General features: G+C 41.9%; 2 long non-coding RNA genes across 3 annotated transcripts; one reads left to right on the top strand and one right to left on the bottom strand.

Annotated features, from left to right (window-relative positions):
* The first annotated feature begins 3,478 nt into the window (after nt 1-3,478).
* On the top strand, nt 3,479-5,152 carry LOC127293362 (uncharacterized). Its single transcript, XR_007845714.1, has 3 exons — nt 3,479-3,914; nt 4,028-4,293; nt 4,783-5,152. It is a non-coding gene; the product is annotated as an uncharacterized lncRNA (long non-coding RNA).
* Nucleotides 5,153-5,445: 293 nt separating this feature from the next.
* On the bottom strand, nt 5,446-6,940 carry LOC127293361 (uncharacterized). 2 transcript variants are annotated; one of them, XR_007845713.1, is made up of 3 exons: nt 6,585-6,940; nt 5,794-6,043; nt 5,446-5,686 (listed from the first exon to the last, which is right to left on the bottom strand). It is a non-coding gene; the product is annotated as an uncharacterized lncRNA (long non-coding RNA). The 2 variants fall into 2 exon arrangements; XR_007845712.2 differs by having other exon boundaries at nt 5,794-5,999; nt 6,585-6,937.
* Between the last annotated feature and the right edge of the window lie 11,798 nt (nt 6,941-18,738).

Raw genomic sequence — 18,738 nt, 5'->3', positions numbered from 1 at the left:
CTAAAAGCAACATTGTGGCCCGATATATACACCACCTAATCTAAAAGAGCACCCAGAAAAGATGGAGGAACTCCTGCACCTAACAGTACGTAAGAGCAGACAAGGGAAAACAATTCTCTTTGGAGCATGATGCCTTCCTTCCTGATCATGTGATCCCGCCCCTTCCCGTCGAAGTGGTTTTATATGCAGTCCATCTTTTACCGGTGGTGGATGAGAGGACGTGCATTGTCCTGCTTTATGTTCAGCAAGTTAATCATCATGGACAAATTAATATTGTATTACTTCATTATGTAATACTCCAAGATGTGCCTCAGTTGAGTATTACATGTGTAGCGGGAAGAGACTCTTTTGTAATGGCATGCAACAACGCAGGTAGAAGAGTAGTTCAACAGATGTTACGATTTGTTAACTATTTAGCATAATCTGGGTGTGCCAAATTTGACAATGTTAAATGAACACACTCACTTGTCGAAACGGACTCTGAAATGCTATGCAAGAAAAATCTTATTGTATGAAAAACACAATAGTTAAATAACAAGTTGGCTTTTTTCGAAAAAAGCTGCAAGGGTCACTCCGGCGCTGGCATCACCTTCAATTGTGAACATGGTTGGTCGCAAAATTCTAATTGACACTCAATGTTATAACTTATAGAGTGCAACTGAAATAACCATAGGTGATCAAGGAAATGATAGGGTAGCAGATGAAAGAGTTATACAAATCATACAGGAAGCAAATATATTTATAGTGTCCATTATAGTAATCACCACATGATGACCATTGCACCTGATTCCTCGCTGTCGTTAGATAATAAAAGTCTTGCTTGACACTCTTATAACACAAGTAACTACAGAATATATTGCAGCTCATTCTTGCATGGTAAATTGAAATAAAATAGTTGGCAATACTCATTCATGAACTCCATAGCGATAAAAGGAATATTTCTTCTTTCCGTGCACATGGCCACCCACACTTCCTGTCTCTTGGCTGGGATAAAATACAAATTGCGGTTGTTAATAGTCCAACTATATGCAAGCAGTAGTAAGTTTACAAAGATAAGAAAAGTGTTAAGTTTTTTTAATAACCCAAGAACGATAGCTGATGCTTTATTTGTTCCAATAATCTTTAGTTGGAAAGGGAATAAATTAGAATGATTTTCTGAACCGCTTATGATTCCAAACAGAAATGAAGGTGGTCATATCCCAATTGCTATGTGAGGTGGGGAGTTCAGGTACAAAACTTTTATTCATATAGCTAGGTTCATGCAAAGGCTAGAAATGGCAGTATTGAAATGAGCATGAACTACAGCTTCGGGTTTTTAGAAATCAAATTCTACGGAAATGACACTACCACATATGGCAGCAGGAACCACTTCTAAAAGTATTTGGTGGAAAGCCAACAAACAAAATAGGACGCTATGCATGAATGTGATCTTTTCTGCATTATTTCAGGTCAGGACCAACTGTAAGAATAGTGATGGCATATGTATCAATAAATAGTGAGTCTTGTTTTTACTCATACTCATATTAATCTGTGTTCAAAAAATACAGACATGTTTAGCTGGATAAAGATATCGTGGATATAGACACAAACAAATAACATGCTTTGAGACCTTGAGTGGTGAACTCTCCTTGGCAACAAGAGTAGTTCTGCATTTCTTCCTTTTGAATCAAAGTATAGTCAATTGTTGGGCATTTGAGCAATATATAAAGTATGTATGTGGTAACAAAGAATAACAGTGGAATACAGACACAAAAATGAACTTACTTTCTTAGCATTGTCAGCACCGCTGCTTGATGAGCAATCAATTAAATTTAGATCAGACACTTGTGCACCAATACGCTATGCTTGTACTGCTACAAACAATGAAATATTTTTGAAGAAAAATGCAAACTAAATATATGAAACTTCCTACATAGCCAGAACCTTCTCTACTTGTATGGCAGCTCAGAGAGTTACATAAGATAGCAAAAAAAAAAAAAAAAAAAAAAACTCCCTATTTTATATCCTGGATCAGCGATTATTGCTAAGAGTGATGTAAGTTTACAATATATGTGAAGCACTGATAGGTTACATAGTTTTCTGACAGAGATAAGATTTCTTTCCTTATCAAGCAGTAAATGAAAGAAGCATGCCATCAAATATTCACATAACATCATCATCAGGGAAAATTCAACTTTTCAATGCTAAATGCTCACATAGTTTCGGAGCTCCTCTTGCAAAAGCTTTATCAACTTCCGATCATCGGTTGGATTACGCTGAACAGACAGAGCACCTGAATCCAATAGCTTGTGCTCTGTTTGCATGAGAAATCGCACAAAAAGGAAAGGAGTGGTAAATATTGATCAGCATGTGATTCACGGTAGTATGATCCGACCGTTGGGAGGAGGATCCCATCACGCAGGGAGCTGTCGTTGCTCGTGCGGCACCACCTCATGCTACTCAGTGCTGTGTGATGCCACTCCTGGTGTTGTCTGTGTCACATCACCAGAAAAAGTTGAAATTTCTAAGTAATATTTTGATATTTCAGTGGAGTAAGTAACCAAATCTGATGTATGCACATGAAGGTGGACCATGACATCTCAGATACTCACCTCATATGGCTCGTGGTTGGTCATGAATAACGTCTACATAACCTGAATCAGTCGTAGCATCGTCATATAAATTCCCACGCATGCCTCTCCTTCCTTATCTTGTCACTGCCAAATCACGGATGAACCAGGCGATGATCAAAGAGCAATGAGGAAAAACACTTTACATAAAGCAAAGGACAAAACTAATCCAAGGAAACACCACTTAATAGTAAATACACATACACACAGATAAACTGTTTTGTTCCTAAAACCTGCAGAATTCACCACCACAAGCTGTTTGAAACCACCGATGATCACAATGGCTGAATGTAGTATCAGCAATAAAAGTGCAGCTTAGATCGTAAAACTTCAGTGTTCTTGTTTCACAGTTCACATCTAGCAGAAGATTTATGGTTTTTCAATCTTATGTTCGTTGAAGGGTGCGTGTGACTGATTGCAATCTTATTTTGGATTGCCCTTTTGTGGGGGTACTGTAAAGGTCCTCTTTGCAATTCAGTTAAAAGTATCATGAAAATGCAAGACCACATCAATCCACACCTATTTTATTTGCATAGTTTCTATCATAAGTACTCTAAAGTTGACAAGTCGGAGGCTGGCAAAATACTGTTGACCACAATGTATAGAACACAAACACTTGCTGAGTTCCCCTTTTATTACATGAGGACCTTTACAGTACCCCCAAGGTAATATGGACCATCCATTGTAGCCAATCGAGTGGTTCTCGCGCGTTGGTACTCCACTTTGACGCGGTAGAGTACTGACTCAATTTTTTTGCCAAAGTCGTGGAGTACCTCCCACGGAGGGTTAAAAGACAATTTCTTATATTAGTTACCACCAGGTAGGGGTATTGACGTGATTATTTGTTTGTGGGAGGATATTTTCGCATTAGGTATCCATTTCATTCCAAATCGTTTTCGTTCTGTGGATGAACCCTAGGCGTCTTGGCGGCGCAGGGGGAAGAGGAGGACGAGCCGACCGGACGGGGGACGAGGCGCCGCCCGGCCTTGGTGTGCATCCCCCAGGCGGATGCGCGCATCTGGAGCCGATTGAGGAGGGGGACGAGCAGACGCGCGGGAGCTAGCCCCCCACGCCCCCGACGGATGAGCGCAGGAGGTGCCGACCGGGTAGGGAGAGGTGGCGTCGGCGGGCCGTGGCGTCGCCGATTGAGGAGGGGGACGAGGATACGCGCGGCAGTGGCGTCCACCCTCCCTGGTGCTTCCTCGCCCTTCTCCCTGGCCTCTCCGACGTCTGCCTACCTCGCTACCGTCTGCCCTAGCTTCTTCGGCGACTGAAGAAGGCGACCGACGGCGGCGCTCCGTCTCGGTGAGTTTCTCCATTAACTTATCACCCCAATTGCTGCCCCCTCCTTTGTACAGTACTCCATTAGTTTCTCCATCCATTCATATCTGAACTTGCGTTTTGGGTGCGGTCGACAGTGTGGCACGGCCGTGGCGTCGGCGGTCGTCTCCCTGCAGGCGGCGGCGTGGCTCGGCCGTTGGCTCCCTCAGGCGGCGATGTGGGCCTAAGGTAAGAGCGACCGGCCGCAACCAGCCGTTGACTCCCTCGACGGATGCGCCCGGGCGGCGGGAGTGGGGGTTGGCTCCGACGCGGGGGAAGGGAGGAGCGTCCGTGCAGCAAGGTGGTTGGCTTCCTTGACGGATGCACGTTCTTCCAGCAGTAGGATCATCGAGATGTTCAGCATGTGAGAATCTTCCAAACCCCAGTCCCTCTTATTATTCCTACCATTGTATTGCTTCCTTTCAATTGCTTAGCTTTGGGTTTAGAATTGCTGCTAGTGCCAGTCTCTATTTTGCTTTGGCAGGTGGCAGTTTCATCTTTTAAAAAAATGTTAGTGAGTTTACATAAGCTTGGAATTTCTTGGGATAAGTATAATGGTGAAACTTTTATTTTGTTCTTAGATTCAGAGTTTAGATCAGGGGCATTGCATTGCCGTAATGAACAACATACACAATTACACATAATCTAGACTTTGATGTCGGTATTAATATGATTTGATATGGCAGGCCAGAATTTCTGTAAATACAAAAAGTTGTATGTGTTCATGACTCTATTTCAGACAAATAGGATACAAACAACACAATGAATTGCTTGATGTGCGGTTCCAATATCTTCTAGAATTCTTCAATTCCATTGCAATAACTTTTATATGGTCTGATGTGATTAATCACAGGGCGGTTGTAGTTTATCAATTCTGGAGGACCTTCTCAACCAATATGCTGAAGAGACGCTAAACTACTGCCCTGCGGCTTCGAACTGATGCATTGGATTCCATCAGGGAACCTTGTGAAGGACAAGAAGGAACAACAAATTTTACAACTAGAGAACAAACTTGATTTTGCATGCTCACAATCGCATGACTACAAGGAGAAGAACAAAGCTCATAACAGGGCAAATGCCAAAATACTTGAAGACGAGAAATGCAAATTTAGGAAATATTGTACACTTTTCTGGTTAATGTTTATATTATACCTAGCTAGATAATGATTCCCACCATGTAGAGTAACATTCATCGATGGATTATCTAAGGTGAACTTTTATCATGCCAGGACCAAAAGATCAGGACTGTGTTACTGAAAGTCCTGTAAACAGCATACCGTGACTGAAAACGAGAAATGCAAATGCAGTACATGATCCATGGAAAAGTCACTCCATAATTCAGTGAAAACGAGAAATGCAAATGCAGTACATGATCCATGCAAATGCAGTACATCCATCGGTCCATAATTCCACAAATATGATTATTCACAATAAAAACAACAAGTGACGTGCAGTCATATACAGAAGATGGACTACTATGTCTGTCAGGGAGTGCTTATGCCCTCAGTTCCCATAGTGCTGAGAGGTAATAATTTGAACACATCCCAAACGAAATCCATTCACCAACCACCAAGTTTACTGTTACAAATAAAAATCTCAACACCAAGTCTACAGAATATCCATTTGTTGCTAACAGAGTAAGAAAGCATCAATTTCGATCCCACAATTTACATTTGGAACACAATAACCATGATCATGTTCTTCCAGAAATTTTTGCTTTCGCCGACTTTTCCATGGAGCAACAAGTTAAACCTCTACTGTAATACAAAATGAACAAACATAAGTTCACGAACAAGGCCTGATGTTTCAACTAGCAGCAGAAAAATGAAATACTTGTCAATTAACGTGAATACATAATTAATACCCCAGATCAGGACATTTGCGAATGTCATGGTTCAGATTGCCACATTCGCTGCATCGCCTGGATCTCCCCTCTTGCGCTTTACAGACTCCCTGATTGTCTCATGAAATGGCTTCATTCTCTTCTTAGATGGAGCACCTTTGGGAACAATTACTTTCGGACAAAGGACTCTCATGCCCATGATCTCCACTAGCATCCATCATCCAAACCTGCCATTATCAAACCATCATGCTTAGATACATCTTTATCATATCTGCCAAAATTATTATAAGCGAAGCAACTATCCAGGGTACCGTAAAAGTTGCATATATATGTGGGGCTAAAAGAATTTAGGGTTACAAGTGTGCTTGGTTTTAATCTGTACCTGAAGAATGCCCAGATTTTATATCTTCTTTACAAAGTATGGTCTGATCTTTTTGACTATGTAAATAATCTACGGTTGACGAAGAACTCACATCACAATTGCATATCGTGCAGCAGGTTAGACAATAAGCTCAGGTTTTTAAACTACTTTGCGTCTTTGTGGTGTATTATAGACATGTAAAAATCAGAGTGACTAACTAGGCTGTTTCTTTTCAAATTTTACACCACTTGGAACAGACACATTCAAGAATAAAATTCTTTGCAAACATAGTACTACTGTATGGCCATTTAAACATCAGGGAACACCAACTGATTGGTTCCAAATACAATGAGATACACAGATTGAAACTCCTATGTATGTTTATTTTCAAATTTTGCACTATTTGGAAAAACACAAGCTATACGTAGCGATTAAAATTTGGGATACTAACCAGCTCAGGTCGACCGCACAGGTGAAGGCGGAGATGGCCGATCGGGTCAGCAGCCAGGAGGCGGCGGCTTCAGACGGCCACCAACGGCAGAACCGGGCGGCGGCGGGCAGTGGAATACACCGGGGGCGGGGCAGTGTGTGTCGCGGGGGCGGCCGCACAGTGCGGGGACCAGGCGGCGAGCTACTGTCGGTCGCGGGGGATGCGCGACGAAGTGGTGGCGGCGGAATCGACCAGTCGCCGGCGGGGAAGCGTCGGTCGCGGGCGGCGCGACCAAAAGCCGGGGCGCTGGCGCGGCGTGGACGGCCCGGGGGCACTGGCGGCGCAGTGGGGGTCCCGATCTGAATAGCTATGAGGGTTAAACTGCAAATTGTTGCAGATTTTTCTTTTGGCACATAAAGAAAATTGAAATTTTAACTAGTCCTAGAGCACGGACGGCTAGATCAGTTTGGTACTCCACCTCCTACTTTTGGAGTACAAGGGTACCGTAAAAGTTGCCTATTACATTAATAAGATGATGCATTATTTCTGAACTCTTGCAAGTCCACTGATTGCCCAGAACCATGCGGTAATAGAGACATGGATGGTAATACAATTCACACAGGAGGGTATGGATAGAGAAACTAACCAGATCCAAGGTAGGCTGACTGAGGCGGATGCCGCGTTCACTGTGTCGACGTTGGTGTCCGCGGGCCTCATCTCGCGACCACACTGCACCTCGTCACTCACGGGGCAGGGCAGACCCTAGGGGATCGACGACACTCAACAGACTAACTGGATGAGCACTCGACAGCACGGAGTAGGAAATTTTCAGTGTTCAGAAAACAACAACGGTACTTTAAAGCTATTGACAAGATTCTTATCAAACACAGCCAGCTGTTGGAACTGTTCGCCAACGATGGCCTCCTTCATTATGGCATCATTGCTAACAAAAGAAGGAAATAGCATATGTGAGTACAATAAACCACTTTGATGCATCTCGCCGCATAAGATTCATATCAAAAGGAACAACAGATGCATTGTCATTACCATTTCTTGACTTGATTAACCAAACCAGGTTTACTCGTACTCCAACCTAAAAAGGATCAAAACCAATTCAACAGGTTGGAGAATACATAGATCATTTTTATGAGAGAATTGGCTGCCCTCCTTATATATTTTGTGGCATATGTATCAAACAAAATAAGCTACAAGGGTAGTACAAAATACTCATGGTTGTAACAGGTAACAGCACCCCACCCGAAGCAAGAGAAGGGGAAATCAGTCAAGCAAGACACAAAGAAAAAAATATTTCCGTCTCGAGCTCGCCAAGGATGTAACAGAACCCGAAGCAGAACCCTAAGTAACAGAACCCGAGGTTGTGCTGCCTTCCGCGCCCTTGAATAAGCAGCTTCAAAGACGCACCTCATACCAGACAATTTTTCGCTCAGGCTACCTTTAATAAGGAGGCTGTGCTTCCTTCCGCGCCCTTGAAGAAGCTTCAAAGACGCACCTCATAACAGACAATTTTTCTTTTTGCTCAGGCGTACATTGAATTTATCCCTATTAAATGTATACATGTATCTCTCCGCCACAACTCCTCACAAAATGCAAACTCAGTTTGCATCTAAGTAATGTTGTTCATCCAAGACTGAGTATGAACATGAGGTTCACCTTAAACTATTTTCGCATTTCACAAGGCAAAAAAAAGCTGAGATATGAATAAGAGGAAGGGATGTTCAAATTTCAATATATGCATCTCTGCAGAGTTAACCTACCTTTAATGACAGATCCTTCTGAAGTGCACACCCCTGTTTAATTTTCTCCTAAATCAGCCTAATATGTCCTAGAAAGAAAATGAATACAATTACAATCATAAACATTTCTACACCCTAAATACAAATAAAGGACAATTGTAGGCAGCAATTGTTTGCAGTAGAATAAACCTTTCCTATTTAAAGACCATAAGATCATAGCGAACCTATATATTTTACCATAAGATGTCATTGAGGAATCAGCCGAGCATAAGACTACCTCAATGTGTTAGGCCAGGTTAGGTAAAGTATGTTACCGAGCGGGGAGGTCATGAAAAAAGGGAAGATCAAGCAGGGAAGGTCGGATCCAGGCCTCCATGTCTAGTTATCGGGCACCTATGCCCAGTCCAATCCTACAAGAGTGCTCTCCTCATTCATTTCCATTTTACACAGGTGACTCCACACCTGCATGTCATAGGACAGAGTGAATAAACACATGCTACTAATTTCCCATGTTTTTATATGATAGCGAAGTTTTTACAGAATCTAACATAAAAGTTTGCTGCATACAGTAGAAAAAAGAGTTCGAGCTTCGGATAGGAACATATTGTCAAGTATAGTTCCTCCAGGGAGGGCATAACTTTAATGATGATCAATGTCCAGGTGAGATCATACCCTTCCAGGGATTTCATCTAGATTCACATACCTTAGTTGGCAAAAAATAGATGACATAATTCTTGTAAGGCAATCTAGCTGAACACGATCCGCCAATAATAAAAAAAGTAAAGATGGGCATAAACAAAACGAAGCCACATACCCACAACTAAGAAAAGGAACAACTTGTCTTACCTTCTTGCATTTAAATCCTAGGTCTCACACAGATGCACCACAAAGAAACTTAATTAACTCAGCCATCCTTTGCCTCCTCAGATGGCCAATCACCCATCTACAGTTGGCAATGCAAATTTCTTCTTCGACTGAAAGGGAGGCAATACAGTCTGACACATAAAAGATAAGAATCTGAAGCAACAGACATATATATATATGCTAAAAATGATTGATCATTAATTTTCCAAGAACCTGGAATGAGATCTACCTAGAGAAGAACTCTGAGAATATTTTCAGAGAGATGCCCAGTATTTCTTTTGTGGGAACAAGACCACAGAACACTGGTTGACAGTTAATAACAACTAAATGCACCTCTCTAATGCACCTTTCTACTTCAAATTAACATGTTCAGACTGCTATTATATTTCCATCAGAGACTTGAACCATGAACTTATATTATATTCCGATGGTATAATATTAGCAAAGCACACAGTGTCATGAGAGTGTTAGGTTGTGTACTTCTATGATGGAGCAAGTAATTTTCTGCAAGTGATCTCAAATGAACCAAGCATAAACATTCTAGAGAACAACACAAAAACAATCCATTCCTGCTGAATTATGTAACCACTTATAGTAGCACAATACAACTAATCATAAGCAATATGTGGAATTTAAGAGATCATACAGTCAAGGAGATTTATTTTAAAAAGTAATGCAGGCCAGAAGAACATCAAAACTAAGCGCAAGCATCAGAACTAACCTTTGGCACGATTTTCACGTATGAAATACAACCTTTTCTTCCATCTCTTCCGTAACCAACTGACCTCCCATATCCACAAGGCGTGCTTTGATCCCATCTTCCATATCCACAAGCCATGCTTCAATTCAGAGTACAAAACATGCTTCAATTCGTCCACATCTAGTGACCTAAAATTCACGGCAAGAACACATGGTAAATGGTCTAATTGCTGCAGCTTAGAGAGAGGGGTAGAGAGGAGGAGGAGGGGAAGGTCGGATCTCGGCATCCGCACTGCTGCTCTTTCTCGCAATTTGTGAAGGACGTCGGGCCTCCCTCCTCACTCGTCTCCTTGGATCAGACCACCCTCCTCACTCGTCTCCTTGGATCAGACCACCCTCCGAGTCCGAGTGAATCATGGCGGTGGGTGGCGGGATCGGATCCCGGAGGCGGTGGGCGGCGGGATCGGAGCCTGGAGGCGGTGGAAACCCCTAGGAGGATCCGTATGAGCTCGAGGAGGTCGGCGCAGAAAGGGTCGTCAGAACACCCACGAATGAGATCCCGAGGAGCCTTGGAGTCCGGGCGGCGACGGCCGTGCGGTGGAGGCTGGCGGGAGAAGGGGCACTCGCATCGTTGAGCCGGCGGCGGCGATGGCGAGAGGTAGGCGACGGGCGAGGGAGAGAGGACCGAAGGGAAAGCTCATGTGTGATTGGACAAAAACCAGGAAACCAGAAGAAAAACCGGTGGAGGAGGAGGACGGAAAAAAACCGACGGAATGCAACAGGTGCGGAACGGGAGGACGACGAATGACGACCAAAGTTTGACGTATTGTGGATGGCAGAATAAGGAACCACTTTAGTCTTTTTAAGTAGTAGAGATTCAACCACCAAATTAGAAGACACTCTTTAAAATAATGTGTGATGCTAGTGACTTTACTATGAGAGCTGTTTTAGAACAGCGAGATGAAGAAAAGAAACTTATCATCAATTAGTTACTATGCTAGTCGCATATTCATCAATGAACAAAAAAAAACTTCGGTACCACTGGAAAATAATTTTTCTATCATTTTTGTATGTGAAGTTTAGATCATACTATATAATAAACTACCATATGATAATACACACGGATCGCCGAGTTTTAACTTTTAAGATACGTTCTTTCTAAGGATGCGAAGCCCTAATTGATTAGGTAGAGTGATCGATCAAGACCAGCTAGCTGTGCGCGATAGAAGAAAATAGGTACTTGCTTGCTTAACTGTAGTAGCACACTGACATGTAACTGAACCATGCATGGGTCCATTCGTGGACTTGAGCGACCTAATCAAGTTTCCATCTACCCTAGCTGCTAAGCTATGATATCAAAATACCATCGCTTCTACGTGTACCTACTAAGTTCAGAAATCAGATTACTAGCTAGCACTTGAAAGCCATGGAGGTTTTATTCAATTTTCTGAACTGATCGATGCATGGAAGCTCAATCCATCAGCATGCTAGACTAGAACGGTGCAGGGTGGCCAGCGGAGTGGTGCAGGAAACGGCATGCACCGGCGGCGTCAGAGGAATAGAACTAGGGGAGGCTTTGCTCTGCCCCTGCACAGGATCTTGGTCTTGCTACGGCAGCAACAGCCTGATTCTGTAGCAATGACAGAGGTGGAGAAGAGTTAATACAAGTTCGATTGGCTGTTCCCTAGCTAGAGAACTTTCAATTCCTCTAGAAAAAATGAACTTGGCAAAGACAGGGCAACCGTATAGAAATTAAGAAGACAACCAACACAAATAGCAGAAAATTTGTGCAAAAACAAAGTTCCCCCTTTAAAACTTTTATAGAGGCGGGGTGGTACCGAGTCAAACCCAAAAATTTATATTCTAAATTTCTGCTAGTCCTACAATTCATTCACTCATTCACCTCTAGCAATGCATACACAGGAAATCGTATATCCTAGTTCAGCTTTACCTAGTTCCTTCTCGCAATTTGCATCTCGTCAATTCATATCCCAGTTTGATTCTTCTATTCTCATGTTTCTTGCTTCAGCAAGAATTATATTTATATATAATCAGGACGAAGCCCTACGCTTCAGATTACTTAGTAATCAGGACGAGGCCCTACGCTTCAGATCACTTGGGAATAAACGGCGTCAGGAAAACCTTTTCGGCGGTATCTGTTTTAGTCGCGAACCAGCGCCTCTTGCCAAGATGTCGTTCGTCTCATCCGTATAGATAAGCAAAACCTGCTAGCATTCTCGTCATGTAAGCAGGTAGTAGAAGCGAGAACCGACGAAGTCGACATGTATGGCCATAATACCATTCAGGATGATGCAAAGAATTTTAAGGTGTGGTAGTGACTAGTTGGACGATATCTCTTCATCCCCAGTTATTTCTGCACTGTAGGATCTGATGGTTTTACATAAAGTACTCTCTCCCAGTACTTGTGTGATAGTCACACTGGTAGAAAAAGGGGCTTTAGTCCCGGTTCGCAACTGCCATTAGTCACGGTTGCGCAACCGGGACTAACGAAGCGTGACTAAAGGCCCCCTCTTTAGTTGCGGTTGCTTACGAACCGCGACTAAAGGCACGTCCACGTGGCTGCCAGCAGTCCGTCGGGGCGGAGGACCTTTAGTCGCGGTTCTCCTGGCCAACCGCGACTAAAGGCCTCCACATGTTTAGAGTTTTAGCCCCCCCCCTCCCCCCCCAAATCTGGTTTCTTTTTAGTTTGTAATTGTTTTATTTCTTTTATATTTTATTTTGTGTTTTATTTTAATTTTAAAGAAGTTTCAGTACACATATTCTATGGTACTATATACATGCATATGAATGTACAATTTCAAACAAATTTGAAATTAGAACCAAGAAAATTCAAGAGGAATATACAATATATATTCAATATCTGATGACCATATACAATTTTGAACAAGTTTCCATACATAATTTACTTCATCCACAGTTCTACGTCCTCGTAATAGTGTTCTCCTTTAGGATGGAGGACTTCCCTCATGAACAATCCTGCTAGTTCCTCTTGAAGTGGTCGGAAGCGAGCTTCTGGACTAAGCGTCTTCCGGAGGTTATTCCTCTTGACGTTGTTATCAGACGGCTGCCGCTCAGAGGTGTATCTCCGGATCATCTCACAAACATAGTATCCACATAGATTGGTCCCCGGTGGCTGAATATCCCCTGACCTTTTAAATTCTAGATCTTTTTTTGAATTGACCGACCTTTTCATCTGCGAACCGTCTCCAAACCCTACGAGGCAAAGAAAATTAAATGAACAAGAGAGTTATTAGTTACTTGATATTAGGAAATGAATGAAATAGGCCGATCGATATAGAGCGCAAATGAATGAAAATAATTACTTTTGCATCATTTTTCTCATGTCGACCCAAAGCTTTGCATCCATATTCAGAGAGTCGATAACGAGAACTGTGGAGGTGTGAAATTGAATTACTAGCAGAATCCAGTGGAACATGCGGACACGATACATGCACAGTCATGCATAACTCATCGATTAGCCACATACCATGCTTGGAGTAAACAAAAGAGAATGTGCTCAAGACAGAAACACTCACCCAAAATGGTAAGGAAATAGAATTTCACTTTTGAGTTGCTGCTTTGTAAGAAAAAGCCACAGGTCTTGCTCCACGTCGGTGGGGTGGTTTTGTAACATATATCCATTAACGATTTGTGGGTCGATGAACCCAACATCATGGATGTTCCTTATTCTGCATTCCCTAATCTTCATTCTGCATAATAGTGTACACAACAATATAGTTAGGACAATATATATATATATAGTGCAGGCAATGAATATATATATATATATATATATATATATATATATAATGCAGAATCCGGTGTTTCTATATACATAGTGCAGGCAATGAACGAGATGTGGTAAAAATAAATCACTTACATAACGTAGCAACTGATGATAGATTTGTCGAGCTCGCGCAGATTGAACAGCTGGAACAATTCACTCAGGTGAATTGTTACATAGTAATGTTTGAAGTGATGCTCATGTCTAACTTCCGCATAAATATATTCTTTGGCGGCGTTATTTTTTATGTAATCCTTGTAACAACGTAGCAGATTTTGCATTTGTGGAGGTAGATCCTCTTCCTGCGCAGGCTTGACGAGAGGCCCATTCGGCACATATGTAATTGCTACCTCACTCATTGGCGCCTCTGATGGCGTGTAACTCACACGTTCGTTGGGAACCCCAAGAGGAAGGTATGATGCGCACAGCAGCAAGTTTTCCCTCAGAAAGAAACCAAGGTTTATCGAACCAGGAGGAGCCAAGAAGCACGTTGAAGGTTGATGGCGGCGGGATGTAGTGCGGCGCAACACCAGGGATTCCGGCGCCAACGTGGAACCTGCACAACACAACCAAAGTACTTTGCCCCAACGAAACAGTGAGGTTGTCAATCTCACCGGCTTGCTGTAACAAAGGATTAACCGTATTGTGTGGAAGATGATTGTTTGCAGAAAACAGTAGAACAAGTATTGCAGTAGATTGAATTTCAGTAAAGAGAATTGGACCGGGGTCCACAGTTCACTAGAGGTGTCTCTCCCATAAGACAAACAGCATGTTGGGTGAACAAATTACAGTTGGGCAATTGACAAATAAAGAGAGCATGACCATGCACATACATATCATGATGAGTATAGTGAGATTTAATTGGGCATTACGACAAAGTACATAGACCGCCATCCAACTGCATCTATGCCTAAAAAGTCCACCTTCAGGTTATCATCCGAACCCCCTCCAGTATTAAGTTGCTAACAACAGACAATTGCATTAAGTATTGCGCGTAATGTAACTAGTGACTACATCCTTGAACATAGCACTAATGTTTTATCCCTAGTGGCAACAACACATCCATAACCTTAGAGGTTCTTGTCACCCCTCCAGATTCACGGAGACATGAACCCACTATCGAGCATAAATACTCCCTCTTGGAGTTACTAGCATCAACTTGGCCAGAGCATCTACTAATAACGGAGAGCATGCAAGATCATAAACAACACATAGATATAACTTTGATAATCAACATAACAAGTATTCTCTATTCATCGGATCCCAACAAACGCAACATCTAGAATTACAGATAGATGATCTTGATCATGTTAGGCAGCTCACAAGATCCGACAATGATAGCACAATGGGGAGAAGACAACCATCTAGCTACTGCTATGGACCCATAGTCCAGGGGTAGACTACTCACACATCACACCGGAGGCGACCATGGCGGCGTAGAGTCCTCCGGGAGATGATTCCCCTCTCCGGCGGGTGCCGGAGGCGATCTCTGGATCCCCGAGATGGGATCGGCGTTGGCGGCGTCTGCGGAAGGTTTTCCGTATCGTGGCTCTCGGTGCGGGGGTTTCGTCACGGAGGCTATTTGTAGGCGGAAGGGCAGGTCAAGAGGCGGCACGGGGGCCCCACACCACAGGGCCGCGCGGCCAAGGGGGGACCGCGCCGCCCTAGGGTGTGGCCCCCTCGTGGCCCCTCTTCGTCTCTCCTTCGGACTTCTGGAAGCTTCGTGGAAAAATAGGCCCCTGGGCGTTGATTTCGTCCAATTCGAGAATATTTCCTTACTAGGATTTCTGAAACCAAAAACAGCGACAAGAATCGGCACTTCGGCATCTTGTTAATAGGTTAGTTCCGAGAAAATGCACGAATATGACATAAAGTGTGCATAAAACATGTAGATAACATCAATAATGTGGCATGGAACATAAGAAATTATCGATACGTTGGAGACGTATCAGCATCCCAAGCTTAGTTCTGCTCGTCCCGAGCAGGTAAAACGATAACACGTATAATTTCTGGAGTGACATGCCATCATAATCTTGATCATACTATTTGTAAAGCATATGTAGTGAATGCAGCGATCAAAACAATGTAAATGACATGAGTAAACAAGTGAATCATAAAGCAAAGACTTTTCATGAATAGCACTTCAAGACAAGCATCAATAAGTCTTGCATAAGAGTTAACTCATAAAGCAATAATTCAAAGTAAAAGCATTGAAGCAACACAAAAGAAGATTAAGTTTCAGCGGTTGCTTTCAACTTGTAACATGTATATCTCATGGATATTGTCAACATAGAGTAATATAATAAATGCAATAGGCAAATATGTAGGAATCAATGCACAGTTCACACAAGTGTTTGCTTCTTGAGGTGGAGAGAAATAGGTGAACTGACTCAACATTGAAAGTAAAAGAATGGTCCTCATAGAGGAAAAGCATCGATTGCTATATTTGTGCTAGAGCTTTGATTTTGAAAACATGAAACAATTTTGTCAACGGTAGTAATAAAGCATATGCATCATGTAAATTATATCTTATAAGTTGCAAGCCTCATGCATAGTGTACCAATAGTGCCCGCACCTTGCCCTAATTAGCTTGGACTACCTGGATTATCACCGCAATACATATGCTTTAACCAAGTATCACAAAGGGGTACCTCTATGCCGCCTGTACAAAGATCTAAGGAGAAAGCTCGCATTTGGATTTCTCGCTTTTGATTATTCTCAACTTAGACATCCATACCGGGACAACATAGACAACAGATAATGGACTCCTCTTTTAATGCTTTAAGCATTCAACAACAATTAATTCTTTTCTCATTAGAGATTTGAGGATGTTTGTCCAAAACTGAAACTTCCACCATGGATCATGGCTTTAGTTAGCGGCCCAATGTTCTTCTCTAACAATATGCATGCTCAAACCATTCAACTCAGTGTAGATCGCCCTTACTTCAGACAAGACGAACATGCATAGCAACTCACATGAAATTCAACAATGAAAGTTGATGGCGTCCCCAGTAAACATGGTTATCGCACAACAAGCAACTTAATAAGAGATAAAGTGCATAATTACATATTCAATACCACAATAGTTTTTAAGCTATTTTTCCCATGAGCTATATATTGCAAAGGTGAATGATGGAATTTTAAAGGTAGCACTCAAGCAATTTACTTTGGAATGGCGGAAAATACCATGTAGTAGGTAGGTATAGTGGACACAAATGGCATAATGGTTGGCTCAAGTATTTTGGATGCATGAGAAGTATTCCCTCTCGATATAAGGTTTAGGCTAGCAAGGCTTATTTGAAACAAACACAAGGATGAACTGGTGTAGCAAAACTCACATAAAAGACATATTGAAAACATTATAAGACTCTACACCGTCTTCCTTGTTGTTCAAACTCAATACTAGAAATTATCTAGACCTTAGAGAAACCAAATATGCAAACCAAATTTTAGCATGCTCTATGTATTTCTTCATTAATGGGTGCAAAGCATATGATGCAAGAGCTTAAACATGAGCACAACAATTGCCAAGTATCATATTACCCAAGACATTTATAGCAATTACTACATGTATCATTTTCCAATTCCAACCATATAACAATTTAACGAAGGAGAAACTTCGCCATGAATACTATGAGTAGAAACCAAGGACATACTTGTCCATATGCTACAGCGGAGCGTGTCTCTCTCCCATAAAGTGAATGCTAGGATCCATTTTATTCAAACAAAACAAAAAACAAAAACAAACCGACGCTCCAAGAAAAAGCACATAAGATGTGATGGAATAAAAATATAGTTTCAGGGGAGGAACCTGATAATGTTGTCGATGAAGAAGGGGATGCCTTGGGCATCCCCAAGCTTAGACGCTTGAGTCTTCTTGATATATGCAGGGGTGAACCATCGGGGCATCCCCAAGCTTAGAGCTTTCACTCTCCTTGATCATGTTGCATCATACTCCTCTCTTGATCCTTGAAAACTTCCTCCACACCAAACTCGAAACAACTCATTAGAGGGTTAGTGCACAATATAAATTGACATATTCAGAGGTGACACAATCATTCTTAACATTTCTGGACATTGCATAATGCTACTGGACATTAGTGGATCAAAGAAATTCATCCAACATAGCAAAAGAGGCAATGCGAAATAAAAGGCAGAATCTGTCAAAACAGAACAGTTCGTATTGACAAATTTTAAAATGGCACCAGACTTGCTCAAATGAAAATGCTCAAATTGAATGAAAGTTGCGTAAATATCTGAGGATCATGCACGTAAATTGGCTTAATTTTCTGAGCTACCTACAGGGAGGTGGACCTAGATTCGTGACAGCAAAGAAATCTGGAACTGTGCAGTAATCCAAATCTAGTACTTACTTTTCTATCAACGGCTTAACTTGGCACAACAAAACACAAAACTAAGATAAGGAGAGGTTGCTACAGTAGTAAACAACTTCCAAGACACAAAATAAAAACAAAGTACTGTAGGTAAAAACATGGGTTGTCTCCCATAAGCGCTTTTCTTTAACGCCTTTCAGCTAGGCGCAGAAAGTGTGTATCAAGTATTATCGAGAGACGAAGTGTCAACATCATAATTTGTTCTCATAATAGAATCAAAAGGGTACTTCATTCTCTTTCTAGGGAAGTGTTCCATACCTTTCTTGAGAGGAAATTGATATTTTATATTACCTTCCTTCATATCAATGATAGCACCAACAGTTCGAAGAAAAGGTCTTCCCAATATAATGGGACAAGATGCATTGCATTCAATATCCAAGACAACAAAATCAACGGGAACAAGGTTATTATTAACGGTAATGCAAACATTATCAACTTTACCCAAAGGTTTCTTTGTAGAATGATCAGCAAGATTAACATCCAAATAACAATTTTGCATCGGTGGCAAGTCAAGCATATTATAAATTTTCTTAGGCATAACAGAAATACTTGCACCAAGATCACATAAAGCATTACAATCAAAATCTTTAACCTTCATCTTAATGATGGGCTCCCAACCATCCTCTAGCTTTTTAGGAATAGAGGTTTCACGCTCTAGT

This window comes from Lolium perenne, chromosome 4, assembly GCF_019359855.2.
Source record: "Lolium perenne isolate Kyuss_39 chromosome 4, Kyuss_2.0, whole genome shotgun sequence".
NCBI lineage: Eukaryota > Viridiplantae > Streptophyta > Magnoliopsida > Poales > Poaceae > Lolium > Lolium perenne.
The sequence above is the reverse complement of the archived record's forward strand: the minus strand, read 5'-3'. Positions and strand labels throughout refer to the sequence as shown.